At 38.0% G+C, this 18,454-nt stretch overlaps 1 protein-coding gene and 1 pseudogene across 6 annotated transcripts in view; one reads left to right on the top strand and one right to left on the bottom strand.

Annotated features, from left to right (window-relative positions):
- Positions 1–18,454, top strand: part of ARHGEF9 (Cdc42 guanine nucleotide exchange factor 9) — a 189,713-nt gene that overhangs the window by 104,980 nt on the left and 66,279 nt on the right. The window lies entirely within an intron of this gene.
- LOC115284416 lies at positions 14,191–14,292 on the bottom strand (annotated as a pseudogene).

Genomic DNA, 18,454 nt, shown 5'->3' with positions numbered 1-18,454 from the left:
AAGAAATGGGCAGAAGACATGAACAGACACTTCTCCAGAGAGGACATCCAGATGGCCTACAGGCACATGAAACAATGCTCAACATCGCTCATCATCAGGGAAACACAAATCAAAAGCACACTGAGATACCACCTCACACCAGTCCGAGTGGCTAAAATGAACAAATCAAGAGACTATAGATGGTGGCGAGGGTGTGGAGGGATGGGCACCCTCCTACACTGTTGGTGGGAATGTAAACTGGTGCAGCCGCTCTGGAAAACAGTGTGGAGGTTTCTCAAAAAACTATCCATAGAACTCCCCTATGACCCAGCAATAGCACTGCTAGGGATTTACCCGAGGGATACAGAAGTGCTGATGCATAGGAGCACATGTACCCCAATGTTCATAACAGCACCATCCCCTTACTTTCAATCTGAAGGTGTCTTTAGGTCTAAGGTGAGTCTCATGTAGACAGCAGATAGATGGATTTTGGTTTTTGATCCATTCTTCTACCCTATGTCATTTGACTGGAGCATCCAGTCCACTTATATTCAGTGTTATTATTGAAAAATGTGGGTTTAGATTCATTATGTTCTCTGTAGCTTTCATGTTTTTATTGATGTCTCTGGTGTCTCATATTCCTTGATTCCTTTCTCTCATAGAGTCCCTCTTAGGATTTCTTGTAGGGCTGGTTTGGTGGTCATGAATTCTCTTAACTTTTGTTTATTTGGGAACACCTTTATTTCTCCTTCTATTTTGAATGACAGGCTCGCTGGATAAAGAAATTTTGGCTGCATATTCTTCCTGTTCATCACATTGAACGATTTTCTGCCATTCCTTCCTGGCCTGCTAAGTTTCAGTAGATAGGTCTGTATCCACTCAAATAGGTTTCTTTTTGCATATTACGGTCTTTTTATCCCTAGCTGCTTTCAGAATTCTCTCTTTACCTTTATATTTTTCCAGTTTCACTAAGATATGTAGTGCTGAAGTCGGTTCAAGTTACTTCTTAGGGGAGGTCTGTATGTCTGTTGAATTTCAGTGTTTTTCTCTTTCCTCAGATTGGGGAAATTTTCATGTATAATTCTGTCCAGCACCCCTTCTGGACCTTTTTCTCTTTCTTCCTCCTCAGGAACTTCTGGTACGGATATTGTTCCATTTGATTGTGTGAATCAGGTCTCGAATTCTCCGTTCATGCTCCTGTATCAATTTTTCTTTCTTTTTCTTGGCCTCCTCTTTTGCTATACCTGTATCTTCCAATTAACCAATTCTCCTCTCTGCTTCTTCAATTCGTCCAGTGGTAGACTCTGTTTTACTATTCTCCTCATTTGTAGCCTTTTTTTTTTTAACTCATCACAGCTATTTTGAATGTTCCTAGCCTTTGTATCAATATCTCCTCTGATGGCTTCTATGCTTTTTGAAGCCCAGTGATGAATTTTACAACAATCGCTCTAAATTTTTGTTCAGTTATGTTACTTGTGTCTGTTTTGAGCAGTTCTGTAGCTGTGATTTCTTCCTGGAGTTTCTCTGGAGGAGAGTTCTTTTCATTTCATCATTTTAGCTAGCTTTCTGTCTCTTGTCAGTTTTAAAAGCTCGTTCTGCACTGTGTGTCTATTAGTATTTCTCTATTGAAGGAGGCTTTGTCTCAGGTCTGTCGTTCTAGATGTTCTTTTAATGGTGTCTCTTGGTTTCTCTTGTTTTGACTCTGATTAATTTATTTCCCTACCCAGCTATATTTGGGACTTTCCACTATATGTGCCTTGGGTTGTTTCTGAAAAGGAAAACAGACAAACACACAGAGAACACAAGCACACAGTTGCACTGACAGAACAAGTAAAGAAGCAAACCAAAAGTGGAAAGATAAAAAGGAAAAGGAAAGAAAAGAGAGGGGGGAAAAAAAGCAGGTGGTGGGGTACAGGGATAGCCAGAGATAAAGGACAGTCTGAGAGCAAAAAACCTGCAGAGGTGGGAGATAAGGATGAGATAAAGGAAAAATTATGTCAACAGTAATAGTTGATCTAAGCACAGCACTGCCTAAATGTTGTCTTTCCCAGACTCCAGCGGGAAAGGGAGAGAAGAAGGAAAATAGAAATTAGAAAAAGGACAACAAGGGAAAAATTAAAAAGTAAAAATATTAAGAAAAGAAAGAAAGAACCATTAAAAATAATAAGCAAAAACACAGCTGCTCTTCAGCGAGGATGGCCATGGCTTGGGTTAGGTAGGTTGAGTCTCAGGGTCTGCTCTCTGAGGCCCCACCTTAGTGGATGCAGGGAGAAGAATGGCAGCATCACAAGCCCCCGTCAGACCATGGGTTGCCAGCCACTCTAGTTCAATCTCCTTGTGCCTCAGGCAGGTCTAATTGTTTCTGTTTTTTAAGTGCCGCCGGTTTCTAAGTCCTTGCCCACACACTTGATGTTGCCACCAGTTAAAATCTCCGGCAGGCAGGTAGCTTTCTGGCCAGGATTGAGTAGGGGGATTGTGAAGCCAGTTTTTCCCCTGACTCCGCCTGAAGTCAGCAAGCTGCACCGCCCAAGGGAGAACAAACCCACTGAGGGGGATGGGTTTCTCTCTCCGAGCCCAGAGGCTTTCAGTCCCTGGCGAGGTCTCCCTTCTCCAGACATTATGCTATGAGTGATTCAGTCCCTACTCCTCTTCCCCTGGTCTCTCCACAGCCTTGCAGGGTGGTTCAGCTCGAGGCTCTACGCAGGTCTGTGTGCCTCTGGACACACAGCTGCCCCACCCGCGGGGCTCTCCATGGATCTGTGTGCCTGTAGACACAGGGCTCTCTGCGTGTCTGGCGCCATGCCTCTAGATGCTTTCTCTCCTGGCTCTGCTTTGGGCCGGTGCACCCTTCCCCAAAATCCCCAGTCCCAGTTCGCACTCACTCAGGCATCCATGAGGCTGGTGTCAATAAGGGGTCTGTACACACACCTCTGTTCTTGGAGATCAGAAAGCTGTGGCTTCTAATTCTTCTCAGTTTGGTAATTGCAGGCGGTCAGAGGTAATGGGGCTCCGTACTTCTCTGCCATCTTGCCCCTAGCTCTCAATAGTACAGGTTTAACATTTCTTAATGTTCTTATTTCTTTCAAATATTGTTGCCCGGTAGAACTTCCTAACAGTGATAAACTGTATCTGCATTCTCCAATTCAGTTGCCACTAGCCAGCCATCTGTGGCTATTGAGTAGTTGATATGTGGCTAGAATGATTGAGAAATGGGATTTTAAATTTTATTAAATTTAATAAAATAGACACATGTGACTAAATGGCACTTACATGGGACAATTCAGATCTAGAAAGATCAAGACCAAGGAATATGGGCCTTATTTTCTTCACCTCAAATCGCTTTTTCATTCCTTCTAGGAATGTTAAAGTTTATCTGCAGTCTCATACTCCATGAGTTAGCAAAGAAGAGTGGAAAAAACAAGGGCTCTGGGAACATGGAATGCTGACTTTCACATCCTGACTTAGTCACTTATACATCCTATAGCCTTGACGTTGCCCCTTAACTCCTCTGATTTTGATTTTTCTGATTTGTCCAGTGGGCTTTATTATACCAACCTGTTAAATTTATTGATAGAATTAAGTAAACATAACATTGTAATTATTTGTAAAAATGTAGTTTTCCTTTCCTTCCCTTTTCATCTATTCACCCAACCATCCATGTCTCTCTTTTATCATTTTCTCTCCCTCTACCTCTATACAAATAGCTGAAAAAATACCCTCTGAAATGTGCTCTGTGGCATTGGGCATGAAACCACTGTCACTCATTCAGCAACCACATAGTGGAGTTCTGCTCCATGCCAACCTTGGACATAACTCCTACTTTCAAAGCTTTATTCCCTAGACTAGTATCTATATCACCTGGAAGTTTGTTAGAAATGCAGAGTTTTTAGCTCCACTCCAGGGCTACCAAACCTTATTCCACATTTTAACAAGATTCCCATTTGACTTACATTATATATAAAGTTTAAGGAGCACTGCTATAAAATGATAGATGTCTTATAATGTCAAAGAGTCTGTAATATAAGTACAATATGTTCTTTACCTGGCAGCTGAGTGATGCTATCAAGATCTAAGTTGGGTTATGTCTCTCTTCTCTCAAAACCATCTGATGGCTGGCCATCACCCTGAGTAAAAGCCAGGTTCTTACTATTATTTACAAAGTCGCATGTGATCAACTTATTGTTACTTCTGTGACTTCATCTTCTTCATCTTTCTCACCTTCTGTCACTCCTCCAGGCACACTGGCCTCTTGCTGTTCCTAAAACAATGTCTAGCATGCCACACCCTCCACAGAAATTGCACTGGCTTTCCTCTCTGCCTAGAGTACTCCTTCCCCAGATATCTTCATGGCTTCCTTCCTCACCTCCTTCAAGTCTTTACTCAAATATCACCTTTTCCTTGAGATCTCCACTTACCTTTCTATTTAAAATTGTAAACTTTCACTATCTCTCCTCTTTACTGCCTTACTATCCTCTATTGTACTTATTGCTATCTGACATATTATATACTTTGCTTATATGATTTCTTTATTGTTTCTCTCCCCTGATAGAATGTAAATTCCATGAGGGGCAGGTGTTTTTAACTGTTGATTTACTAATATATTCCCAATACCTAGCACAGTGTCTGGTACATGGTACATGCTCAATAATATTATTGAATGTTGGAATTAAACACAAGTGCTCACATGCATGTATTACTTTGGCAAAGTACATGCACATTTTATGCCACTTGAATTTCAGGCAGGGCAGAGGTTGTTACTGTTTTTCCTATTTTCCAGATCAACAGACTTGAGTCTCTAAGAAACAAAATTACTTTCCCAGAGTTCTCAGGCACTGGCCCGGTGAGAGTCCTTTAGTTTTAGAAGGATCTTCTGTTTTCAACTCTAAAATGTCTTGGCCTCTTTTTACAGGGCACAGGTTCAGGACAGCAATAGAAGTATTCACCTTTCTAGAGGAGGGAGTGCTATGTCTCTGCTTTGAGGACTTGCCCAATATAGCCAAACCAAAGAAAGCTTTTGTTCGTGATCTGCTGGTTCTGTATTTATCAATTATTTTTGGTGCTGAAGTTAAGTGGGAAGTACCTCTTTGTCCCACACTGCAACCACAGTATCAGAAGGTTTAGCTAGAAGAAAACAAGGATGGAGAACTCTGTGTCTAGCTGGACCAGAAGACAGTATTTTGGCCCAGGACTGTGTCACCTCTAAACCCAAAGCTGTAAGTAACAGTACAGTTTATCATAGAGAATACCAGACTCAGAATTGGGACACCCAGGTTCAGGACACACCTTGATCTTTTACTGGCTGAGGATTCTCAGGTGAACATTTTCCATCATGGGACTTGTTCCTAAAATGAGCAGATTGGACGTTTTCCTTTAAGCACTTACTTTCTGTGATTCTGTACATTCTTTCTTAAGAAAGCTAAAGAAAGCTGTGGTAGTGATCCAGGTTGCTTTTATATTTTCTGCTGCTTTTTCCTTGGTACCTATGAAAACAGGTCTTACTCAGGCATGACTGTGTTCACATGGCATCATCTCTTCTTTATGTAAATTAAGGGAAATATATAAACACTTCCCACTCTTGAGATTTTGAAGAGGAAATGGGAGACACTGCGTTCAGTATATAAAAGTCACTGTCTATTGGAAAATCTGTATATATTTATATATATTTACTATATATAATCTATAGTAATATATGTGGCATAGATGATTAAATATATATCATATATTATAATCTTATATAAATTTTATTTATTTATTTATTTATTTATTTATTTATTTATATTTACTCCAGAGAATAGGAAATGCTTTACAAACATTCAAGTTATAATACCCTCATTTTACAAATAAGAAAGTGGGAAATAAAGTATTTTTTAAATCAAAGTCATTCAGTGAGGCCAGTGAGGTAAAAGATCATTTTTAATGAGTTCTTTGTAGAAGATGACGATTTTATTTCCAAATCCACAAAGGAGGATAAAATACCCTTGGCTCAGTTCTAGGTCATTTTGAAAAATCATTGGTGGTATTATCTCTTGTAACCTTAGAACTCACAATATAAGGGAAATTGAGACAACAGGGTAAGCAAAGCTAAGGATGCTTTATAATGTTGTTTTGTATGCCTTTCTAGAGGAAGATTATCTCAGTCATCTCATATCTGTGAAGTAAATTCTGTTCTCTGCCTCCAGAGAAGCTGGACTAGCTTTCCTTAGTCATTTGCATTAGTGTCTCATATCCTTCACCATTAAGAAAGTCTTCCCTAGGTCTAGTTGAGTTTATCACGTTATTTGCATTTGATATGCTTAAGCCTGGGGTTTTCAAACTTTTGCCCATGTCACTTTTCTTTTCTGTGAATTGCCTATCCTGATGCTTTCCAGTTGTCTTTACATCTCTATGTACACACAGTAAATGATAACACATTGTAAAATGGTAATATTTATATAGCATACTAAGGTATATGGATGAGGCAGCTCAGCAGCTTAAAGTGATCATCTCAGGGATCTCTGGCTGCTCTTCACCTTACCTGTTCACCTTGTACCACCTGAATACTCTAAGCCCTGTTCCTATCCTTATCTGTTCCCTATAGTTTCTTATTTATTAATTAATTTGTTTATTCATTTATTATTCTGATTTACAGTCGTTCTTTGTATATTCAAGATATTAATCCCTGTCAGTTTTCCATGTTGAAATATTTTCTTCCTGTGATCCTCTTCTTTTTTAATTGTTTTCTTTCATTTGAAGAAAGGATTCCCTGGCCCAAAAAGGGAGGAAAAAGAAAAAAAAAAACAAAAAAAATTCTGCTTCTAATTTATCTTTTATCATCATTATCATGAAAAGAGCTAGTCATTTTGCAGTTACATAACATATATTTATTGAGCAGTAACTATATTCCAGGTACTCTTAAACTCTGGAATGCTGCTATGAACAGGAAGATAACCCTAATCATAATCCTCTACTTTTCTTAAAATTATTGTTAAGATGTTTATCAACTCCCCTGTCAGGCCTCAGGTTTCCACCCGAAACAATATATAAATCTCTAGTAAGTCACAGCTAAAAGGGGCCCTGGATATTTTTCTGATAAATGTATTTTAGGAGTAGAGACACTGAGGGCCAGACTTATGTAGGTCTTTACTTAGGGGATTTCCCAGCCCTAGGTGATCCACAGGCTCTTCAGTCCAATTTATTTCCCTGCAGTTTTTGGGATCTTCCCTGGAGATAATGGCTATGATCTGTATCCCATATCAAGGCACTAATTTTAACTCAATGCACTAGATCTAGACTTCTAGATCAACCTTTGTGGGTTTAAGAACACAGTGAAATAGATAGGCAATCTTTTTTGACTGTTACCATGGCAATTCCGGGGCTAATTCATGCCAATGGTGATTTATTTGAAAATCTCCCATAGTATTCTTAACTAGTGTATGGTCTGCCTTCTCAGAGGCTCTCAGATATGGCTTCTGTTGAATCAGTTCACACTACTGCCATATCACCCTTTTTTCTCCTACCATTCAAGAGGGTACCATGTGACAGCATGTTGAAGCATGCTTGACAGTAAGAGCCACAGACCCCTTTTGCTTCTTCTGCTTTGTGATGTTTTTCATGCCGCTGTCTACCCTGCCTACTCCCCTTTGACTGTATATTATTTTCTCCATTTTCTTCTGAAAACAGGACTCACAATTGAATGCTGCTCTCCTGCCGTGGTACTTCTCACATTCTATCCTCTCAGTTTGTTTATTTTTTTTTCTCCAAAATAAACTGACATTAGGTGTTTTGCAGTCACATTCTGCTGCCAACTTGTCTTAATCTTATGTGCCCTAAAAAATGAGTGAATGAGAAGAAACAAGTATTGATCGACCCCTTAGCCAACCATTTTTTTTCACTATTGCTATGGAAAATATAATATAGTCACCAGGTCAGCCAAAGGAAAGGAAAGAAAAATAAAAGCAATACACCAGGGACTAATGATCTCTCCTTGTTTCTCCCCTCAGAGACCTAGGTAGTTTGTTGGGCAGAGGCTAAAGATGATGTTTTGGGGTTCTATTACTACTCCTATATTCTTATGTCCTATTTCTTATTTCCTTGATAAGGGAAGTTTCTATTTGTAATCCCTTCAGCAAGGCATGTGTCTTAAACAACAGAAATGGAGATTTTGAGAAAACATTGGTTTCTCCCTCTTTCCTTGATAATACTGTTCTTAAGGCAGACTTCTTGAGATTGTATTCTTTATATTTTCTCACATTTTCCCCATTTTTAATAAAAAAGACATGACCATTTGAGGAAGATTGAAAGTAGGAAAAAAGACACCCAGAATTCACCACCTAGAACCATTTGTACTTTTGCACTTTTGTATAATTGCTTGAACTCTCTCTCTCTCTCTCTCTCTCTCTCTCTCTCTCTCTCTCTCTCTCTATGTCCCCCTGCGCAGCCCCAACCAGAAAGCTGCCTGGCTGCCAGAGGTTACTTTGCCAGTAACAGAAAAATTAAAGGGATTTGAAGGCCTAGTGGACCTTAGAAAACCAAAACAATTTGACCCCCCTGTGGCACGTGGAGGTTGGACTCAAGAGAGTGGCTGGCAATGTATGGTCTGAGAGGGTCTTGAGGAGCTGTAATTCTTCTCCCTGCATCTACTAAGGTGGGGCCTCAGAGACCAGGCCCAGAGACCCGACATACTTACATCGAACCACGCCCATCAGCGCTGGAGATCTGGATTCTTCTCTTTGTGCTATTTTTATTTTTTTTTTCTTTCAATTTTTTCTATCCTAATTATTCTTAATTTTTAAGCTTCCATAATTTTTCTCTTGTTTTTGCTTTTCTATTTCCATATTTCATCTTTCTCTCCCTATTACTCCTGGAGTCTGGGAAAGACCAAAATCACTGCTGTGATTAGATCAACCCTTACCATCCAGATATTTTTTGCTTATTTCATTCTTATCTTTACCTCCACAGGTTTTAGGCTCTCAGACTGTCCATTATCTCTGGCTGTCTCTGTGCCCCTGTTTTTTTCTTCCTTCTTTCTCTTTTTCTGTCCTCTCTTTTCTTTCCTGCTCCATTTTTTTCCTTTCCCATTTTGTTTGCTTGTTTACCGTATCTGTCAGTGCATTTACATGCTTGTGTTCCCTGTGTGTTTGTTTTCCTTTTCAGAGCTACCTCAAAAAACAGGCCTAAGCACACATAGTGGAAAGTCTGAAATATCACTGAGTAAAGAAATATATTAATTATAAGCACAACAAGAGAAACTGAGAGACACCATTAAAAGAACATCTCCTGAAAGGACAGGCCCTGGACAGTCAAAGAGCCTTCTTTAATAGAGCCATACTAACAGGTGCACAGCACAGAAAGAGCTTTTAAAACTGATAAGAGACAGAAAGCTAGCCAAAATTATGAAACCAAAGAACTCTCCTCTAAAGAAATTCCAGGAAGAAATCACAGCAACAGAACTGCTCAAAACAGACACAAGCAATATAACTGAACAAGAATTTAGAATGATTATCATAAAATTAATCACTGGGCTTGAAAAAAGCATAGAAGCTGTCAGAGAAGATATTGATACAAAGACTAAGAACCTTCAAAATAGCTGTGACAAGATAGAAAAGGTTATAAATGAGGTGAATAATAAGATGGAGGCTGCCAATGCACGGATTGAAGAAGCAGAGAGGAGAATAGGTGAATTAGAAGACATAGTTATAGCAAAGGAAGAAGGTGAGAAAAAGAGAGAGAAATTGACACAGGAGCATGAAAGGAGAATCAGAGACCTGAGGGATATAATCAAACGGAACAATATCCGTATCATAGAAGTTCCTGAGGAGGAAGAAAAAGAAAAAGGTCCTGAAGGGGTGATGGACCAAATTATACACAAAAATTTCCCCAATCTAGGGAAAGAGAAAGACATTTAAATTCAAGAAGCATACCAAACACCCCTAAGACATAACGTAAACCAACCTTCAGCACGACATATTATAGTGAAACTGGCAAAATATAAAGCCAAAAAGAGAATTCTGAAAGCAGCTAGGGATAAAAGGGCGTTAACATACAAAGGGAAACCTATCAGAGTGGTTATAGACCTGTCTACTGAAACTTGGCAGGCCAGAAAGGAATGGCAGGAAATCTTCAATGTGATGAACAGGACGAATATGCAGCTAATAATTCTTTATCCAGCGTGCCTGTCATTCAAAATGAAGGAGAGATAAAGGTGTTCCCAAGTAAACAAAAGTTGAGAGAATTCATCACCGCCAAACCAGCCCTACAAGAAATCCTAAGAGGGACTTTATGAGGGAAATGTAGCAAGGAATATAAGGTACCAGGACATTACTACAACATGCACTCTACAGGGAACATAATGAATCTAAACCCATATTTTTCAATAATAACACTGAATGTAAATGACTGAATGCTCCAGTTAAACAACACAGGGTAGCAGAATGGATCAAAAAACAAAGTATATGTGTGTGTGTGTGTGTGTGTGTGTGTGGGTGTGTGTGTGGGTGTGGGTGTGGGTGTGGGTATGTGTACACACACAGAGCTATAATTATGGTGCGATACCATTTTTTCTGCTCTTTAATGTTATTTCATAAACACTAATTTATGTTTCTAGACAGGTTTTTTTTGTTTGTTTTTATTTAAATTCCAGTTAGCATGCAGTGTAATATGAGTTTTAGGTACATAATATATTGATTCAGTACTTCCATACACTACCCAGTGTTCCTCCCAAGTACATTCCTTAATCTGCATCACCTATTTAACCCATCCCCCCACCCACCACCATTATAGTAATCATTAGTTTGTTCTCTATAATTAAAAGTCTGTTTCTTGGTTTGCCTCTTTTTTTCCCCTTGGCTCATTTGTTTTGTTTCTTACATTCCACATATGAGTGAAATCATATCATTATTTGTCTTTCTCTGACTGACTTATTTCACGTAACATAATATTCTCTAGCTCCATCCACATCATTGCAAATGGCAGGGTTTCATTCCTTAAGAAAAACATTTATTTATTTTTGAAAAAGTGAGTGGGGAGAGGGAGAGAGAGAGGGAGACTGCAGAGCTCAGTGTGGGGCTCAAACCCACAAACCATGAGATCATGACCTGAGCAGAAGACAGACACTTAAATGACTGAGCCACCCAAATGCTCCCAAGATTTCATTCTTTTTGGTGTTTGAGTAATATGTGTGTGTGTGTGTGTGTGTGTGTGTGTGTGTGTGTGTGTGTGTGTGCATGTGCGTATGCGTGCAATATATCTTTATACATTTATTCTTAAATGGACACTTGGGCTTGGGCTTCCATAGTTTGGCTATTATAGATAATGCTGCTATAAACATTGAGGTGGATGTATACCTTCAAATTAGTATCTTTGTATTTTGGGGGTAAATATGTATTAGATCAGTTGCTGGATAGTAGGGTAGTTCTATTTTTATTTTTTGGGTCAGCTCCTTACTGTTTTCTAGCATACCATGCTCCAGTTTGCATTCCCACCAAAGTGCAAGATGGTTCCCCTTTCTCTACACTCTTGCCAACACCTATTGTTTCTTGTGTTGTTGACTTTACCCATTCTTATAGATATTCGGTGATATCTTGTCATTGTTTTGATTTGTATTTCCTTGATAGTAATGTTGAGCACCTTTTCATGTGTCTGTTGGCCATCTGTATATCTTCTTGGGAAAATGTCTATTCATGTCATCTGCCTGTTTCTTTTTTTGTTTTAAGAAAGAGAAAAAGACGGCATGTGCAAGGTGTGGGGGATAGTGGGAGAGACGCGGGAAGAGAGAGAGAACGTTAAGCAAGCCCCATGCTGAGCATGGAGCCCAAAGCAGGGTTTGAGCCACCTTGGGATCATGACATGAGCCAAGCTCGAGTCAGATGTTCAACCGACTGAGTCACCCAGGCACCCCATCTTCTGCACATTTATTAACTGAATTATTTGGTTTTGGGGTATTGATTATTATAAGTTCTTTATATATTTTGGATACTAGCCCTTTATCAGATATGTCATTTGCAAATATCTGCTCACATTCTGTAGGTTTCCTTTCAGTTTTGTTGATTGTTGCCTTTGCTATGCAGATTTTTAGTTTGAGGAAGTACCAGCAGCTGAAATTTCCTTTTCATTTCCTTGCCTCAGGAGATATATCTGAGAGAAGTTGCTATGGCAGATGTCAAAGAAGTTACTGCCTGTGTTCTCCTCTAGGATTTTGATGGTTTCAATTCTCACATTTAGATCTTTAATCCATTTTAATTTATTTTTGTGTGTCTTATATGTAAGTGGTCCACTTTCATTCTTTTGGATAATACTTTTGCATAATACTGTACAGTTTTCTAAACATCATTTGTTGAAGAAACTGTCTTTCCCATTGGATATTCCTTCTTGATTCGTTGAAGATTAATTGACCATATAATTGTGGGTTCATTTCCGGGTTTTCTATTCTGTTCCATTCATCCATGTGTTTGTTCTTTTACCATACTGTCTTAATAACTAAAGCTTTGTGATGCAGCTTGAAGTCTAGAATTATGATGTCTACAGCTTTTCTTTTCCTTTTCAAAATTGCTTTGGCTATTTGTAGTCTTTTCTGTTCCATACAAATTTTAGGATTATTTGTTCTATCTCTGAAAAATGCTTTTGGTATATTGATAGGGATTGCATTAAATATGTAAATTGCTTTGGGTAGTATAGACATTTTAACAATATTTGTTCTTCCAATTTGTGAGCATGGAATGTTTTTTCAAATCTTTGTGTATTCTTCAATTTCTTTCACTGATGTTTTATAGTTTTCAGAGGCAGGTCTTTCACCTCTTTGGTTAGGTTTAATCCTAGGTATCTTATTGTTTTTATTGCAATTGTAGTTGGTATTTATTCCTTCATTTCTCTTTCTACTGTTTCATTATTGGTGTATAGAAATGCAACAGATTTCTCTATTTTCATTTTGTATCCTGCAACTTTACTGAATTTGTGTATCAGTTCTAGCCCTGTTTTAGTGGAGTTTTTAGGGTTTTCTACATAGAGTATGATGTCATCTACAAATAGTGAACGTTTGACTTCTTCCTTGCTGATTTGGATGCATTTGAATTCCTTTTGTTGTCTGATTGGTGTGGTTAGGACTTCTAGTACTATGTTAAATAACAGTGTTGAGAGTGGACATCAATATCTTAAACCTGACCATAGAGGAAAAACTCTCAGTTTTTTCACATTTAAGATGATATTAGCTGTGGGTTTTTCATATATGGCCTTTATTATGTTGAGGTATGTTCCCTCTACTCCAACTTTGTTGAGGGATCTTAACCATGAATGGATGCTGTACTTTGTCAAATGCTTTTTCTGCATGTATTGAACTGATAATATATTTTATCCTTAATATTATTAATACACTGTATCATGTTGATTTGTGAATATTGACCTACCCTTGCAACCCAGAAATAAATCCCAATTGAATGTGAATGGCTTTTTAAAAGTATTATTGGATTTGGTTAGTTATTATTTTGTTGAGAAATCTTGCATCCATGTTCATTAGAAATATTGGCCTATAGCTCTCTTTTTAGTGGAGTCTTTATCTGGTTTTGATATCAGAGTAATGTTGACCTCATAAAATGAATTTGGAATTTTCATCCCTTTTCTATTTTTTTTTGGAATAGTCTGAGAAGAATAGGTATTAGCTCTTCTTTAAATGTTTGGTAGAATTCCACTGGGAAGCCATCTGTTCCTAAGCTTTTGTTTCTAGGGAATTTTTTGATTACTGATTCAAATTATTTCCTGGTTATCAGTCTGTTTAAGTTTTTTGTTTCTTCCTGTTTCATTAGTCTATATGTTTCTTCCAGTTTGTCCAATTTGTTGGCATATAGCTTTACATAATATTCTTTTATAATTGTTTATATTTCTGTGGTGTTTGTTGTTATTTCTTTTCTCTCATTTGTGATTTCATTTATTTGGGTTCTTCCTCTTTTCTTTCCAATAAGTCTTACTAGAGTTTTATCAATTGTATTAATTTTTTTAAAGAGCCACCTCCTGGTTTCATTGATCTGTTCTTTTTTTTTTTTGATGCCATATCATTATTTTCTGTTATAAATTTTATCATTTCTTTACTCTTGTGGATTTAGGCTTGCTTGTTGTTCTCTTACTAGCTCCTTTAGGTGCAAGGTAACGTTGTTCATTTCCGATTTTAATTTCTTCCTAAGGTAGACATGCATTGCTATAGACTTACCTCTTAGGATCACTTTTGCTTCCTCCCAAAGATTTTGGACCATTGTGTTCCCATTTTCATTTGTTTCCATGCATTTTTACACGTTCAGATAAACTTCTCTAGTAATGAACTATAGAAATGATCCCTGAAAGTATAGTCTTGTTTCCATGCATTTTTAAATTTCTTTTTTGATTTTCTTGTTGACTCATTCATTATTAAGTAACATGTTGTTTAACTTCTATGTATTTGTGGTCTTTCAAAATGTTTTCTTGTGGCTAACTTCTAGTTTCATATCATTGTAGTCAGAAAGATGATCTAGATCTTCTACAGTTTGTTGAGGTTTGTTTTGTTGGTTAATATGTGATCTATTCCAGAGAATGTTTTATGTGCACCTGTAAAGAATGTGTAGTCTGCTCCTTTAGGATGGAATGTTTTCTTTTAAGTCCATTTGTTTCAGTGGTCATTCATCCATTGATTCCTTGTTCATTTTATGTTTAGATGATCTTTCCAGTGATGTAAGTGGGGTGTGAAAGCCCCCTACCATTGCTGTGTTATTATCAATTAGATTCTGTATGTTTTAATTATCTTATATATTTGGGTGCTTCCATGTTGAGTACCTAAATATTTATAGTTGTTATATTTTCTTGTTGGATTATACCATTTATTATTATATAATGCCCTTCTTCATTTCTTGTTGCTGTCTCTGTTTTGAAGTCTAGTTTGTACAATATAACTATTTCTATCCTAACACTCTTTTGCTATCCGTTTGTATAATAAATGTTTCTCCATCTGCTCAGTTTCAATCTACAGGTGTCTTTAGGTATAAAGTGAGTCTCTTGTAGGCAGCATATAGATGGGTTTTGGTTTTTTTATCCATTCTGACAGCCTATGTCTTTTTTTAATTCAAATTTTTATTAACGAAGTATGCAATATTGGTTTCATGAGTAGAATTTAGTGATACTTTACTTATATACAACATGCAGTGCTCATCACAAGTACTATCCTTAATACCCATCACCTATCTAGCCCATCTCCCATCCACCTTTCTCCATCAACACCCAGTTTATTCTCTATCATTAAGAGTCTCTTATAGTTTGTTTCCCTCTCTTATCTTTTTCCTCCCCCTTCCCATATGTTCATTTGTTTTGTTTCTTAAATTCCACATAGAGTGAAATCATACAGTGTTTTTCTTTTTCTGGCTGATTTACTTCACTTAGCATAATACATTCTAGCACCATCCATATTGTTGCAAATAGCAAGATTTCATTATTTTTGATGGCTGAGTAATATGGATATATTATTATATAATATATATTATATTACATAAAATACATCTTTTCTATGCATTCATCAGTCAATAGACATTTGGGCTCTCTCCAGTGTTTGCCTATTATATTGTTGATAGTGTTATGTCTTTGTTTGCTTGTTTATTTATTTATCTTGAGACAGAGAGCAAGCAGGGTGGACCAGAGAGAGGGAGAGAGAGAATCCCAAGCAGCCTGGATGCTGTCAATCCAGAGCCTAATGTAGGACTTGACCTCATGGACCATGAGATCATGACCTGAACCAGTATCAAGAGTTGTATGGTTAACTGACTGTGCCACCCAGGTGCCCCAGAAAATGCTATGTGTTTTGATTTGAGTATTTAGTCTATTTACAAAGTGATTTTGATAGATATATATTCATTGTCATTTTATTATTTGTTTTGTCATTGTATCTGGAGATTTTTTCTGATCCTTTCTTATCTTTGTCACTTTTTGTCTGTCTTTTGTACTCAAAGAGTCCCCTTAATATTTCTTGCAAGGACAGTTTACTGATCATGAACTCCTTTAGTTTTTGTTGTTCAGGAAGGTCTTTATCTCTCCTTCTCTTCTGAATGCAAGCCTTGCTGAAGACAGTATTCTTGAGTGCAGACTGTCCCCGTTTGGCATGTAGACTATATCATGCCACCTCATCTGGCTTGCCAAGATTCTTTTGAGAGATATTCAGCTAGCCTTATGGGTCTTCATTTGTAAGTTCTCTTGTCTTGATGCTTTTAAGAATCTTTCTTTATCACTATATTTTGCAAAATTAATTATAATAGGTCATGGTATTGACCTGCTTGTGTTGATTTTGGTGGGGGTACTCAGTGCCTCCTCTATCTGAATACCTGTTTCCTTCCCCAGATTAGGCACATTTTTAGCTATTGTTTGCTCAATAAATTTTCTTCCCCCATTTCTCTCTCTTCTTCTGGAACTCCTATAATACAAATGATACTGTTTGATGGTGTCAATTAATTTCCTGTGTATTCCACTGTAGCATAATTCTTTCTCTCTTTTCTTCAGCTTCATTATTTACCATTATTCTGTCTTCTGTATCACTAATTAATTCCTCTGCATTTACACCCAGCTGTTCAATACATCAAGTCTGTGTCTAATATCAGTTATTGCATTTTTTATTTCTTTTTAAATTTCTTTTATTTTTTAATTTTAATGTTTATTAAGTTTGAGAAAGAGAGAGCCAGAGAGCAAACAGGGGAGGGGCAGAGAAAGATGGAGACACAGAATCAGAAGCAGGCTCCAGGCTCCAAGCTGCTGGCTCAGAGTCTGACACACTGCTTGAACCCACAGACCGCAAGATCATGATCTGAGCTGAAGTAGGCCGCTTAATTGACTGAGCCACCCAGGTGCCCCTGCATTTTTCATTTCTGACAGATTGGTTTTTAAATCTTTTTTTAAGACTTCTTAAAATCTGCAGTAAGTGCCTCCCTAAAGTCTTCCATTCTTTTCTTAAGCACAACAAGTATCCTTATGATTGTTGCTTTAAATTCTCCCTCAGTCATGTTACTTATATCTATTTCACCTAGATCTTTTCCATGGACTTCTCTTACTCTCTCATTTGGGACAAGTTTCTCTGTTTTTGGTATTTTATCTTTCTCTGCCTGCTTTTCTGGGTTAGGAGAGCGAGATATGTTTACTGCTCCTGAAAGTAATGGCTTCAAGTCATGTAGTATCCAGGGCCTGGTGCTTCAGTGAATGTCTCTGGTGTATGCGTCATACCCTCTGCTGTTGTCTTTTGACTGTGCTGTGTCTCAGGCCAGTCATCTTCAGAGGCTTTCCTTACCTGCTTTGGACAGTGTTTAGTCCTTGGCCTGAATGTGGCTGGTTTTAACTAGGTGTGCTCTTGTCTGCTTGTGAAATGATATCTGATACTACTTCCTTGAGTACTGAGGCCCTGCAGAACTCTCTGGTTGAGAGTCATGGTGTAATTAGTGGTTTGTTCTAGTATTAAAGGGGAGGGGCCTGCTGTACTGGGACTGAGGCAAGCTTGACTGAGAAAGGCCATCCCTCCAGAGCATAGGAGTATGGGGTTGGTGTAAGCAATTTAGGCAGTCAGTGTCTGCCCTGGGCTGCTTCTGGCAAGTGGCTCTGCGTTTATGCTGAGGGTCAGAGCAGGGAAATGTGGGCAGCCAGCTTCTTTGTTTCCAGAAAGCTGACTCCACAGAAGCTGCCTCTGAGAGACAAGCTCAGAAAAATATAATAATCTTGCTGTGTGCCCCAGGATTTTTTCTGATAGTTTCCATGCTGTCTGCCTCTGGGTTTTTTGCCTGATTTCTCTCCAGAAGCGGGGCAGTACCCTCCTGGCTCCATTCCAGCCAAGTTTGCTGACCTTTAAAACTTCAGCCTTTACATGTCTTCTGTCCATTTTTTAGTTGAATTATTTGTTTTTTGGGTGTTGAGTTTGATAATTTTTATAGATTGTGCATAGTAGCCCTTTATCAGATATTTCATTTGCAAATATCTTCTCCTATTCCAAAGAATGCCTTCTAGTTTTGTTGGTTGTTTCCTTTGCTGTGCACAAGCTTTGTATCTTGAGTAGACATTTTTTTTTCCAAAGAAGATATCCAGATGGCACATGAAAAGATGCCCAACCTCACTTTTCATCAGGAAAATACAAACCAAACCCACAATGAGATACTATCTCACATGTGTCAGAATGGCTAAACTTAACAACACAGGAAACAACAAATATTGGTGAGAATACAGAGAAAAGGGAACCCTGGTCCACTGTTACTGGGAATGCAAACTAGTGCAGCCACTCTGAAAAACAATGTGGAGGTTCCTGAAAAAGTTAAAAATAGAACTACCCTATGACCTAGCAATCACACTGCTAGGTATTTACCTAATGGATACAAAAATACTTATATTAAGGGGCACATGCACTCTGATGTTTACAGCAGCATTATCAAGAATAGTCAAAGTATGGAAAGAGCCCAAGTGTCCATCGACTGATGAATGGAAAAAATATTAAGTGGTATGTATATACAATGGAATATTATTCAGC

This window comes from Suricata suricatta, chromosome X (assembly GCF_006229205.1).
Source record: "Suricata suricatta isolate VVHF042 chromosome X, meerkat_22Aug2017_6uvM2_HiC, whole genome shotgun sequence".
NCBI lineage: Eukaryota > Metazoa > Chordata > Mammalia > Carnivora > Herpestidae > Suricata > Suricata suricatta.
The sequence above is the reverse complement of the archived record's forward strand: the minus strand, read 5'-3'. Positions and strand labels throughout refer to the sequence as shown.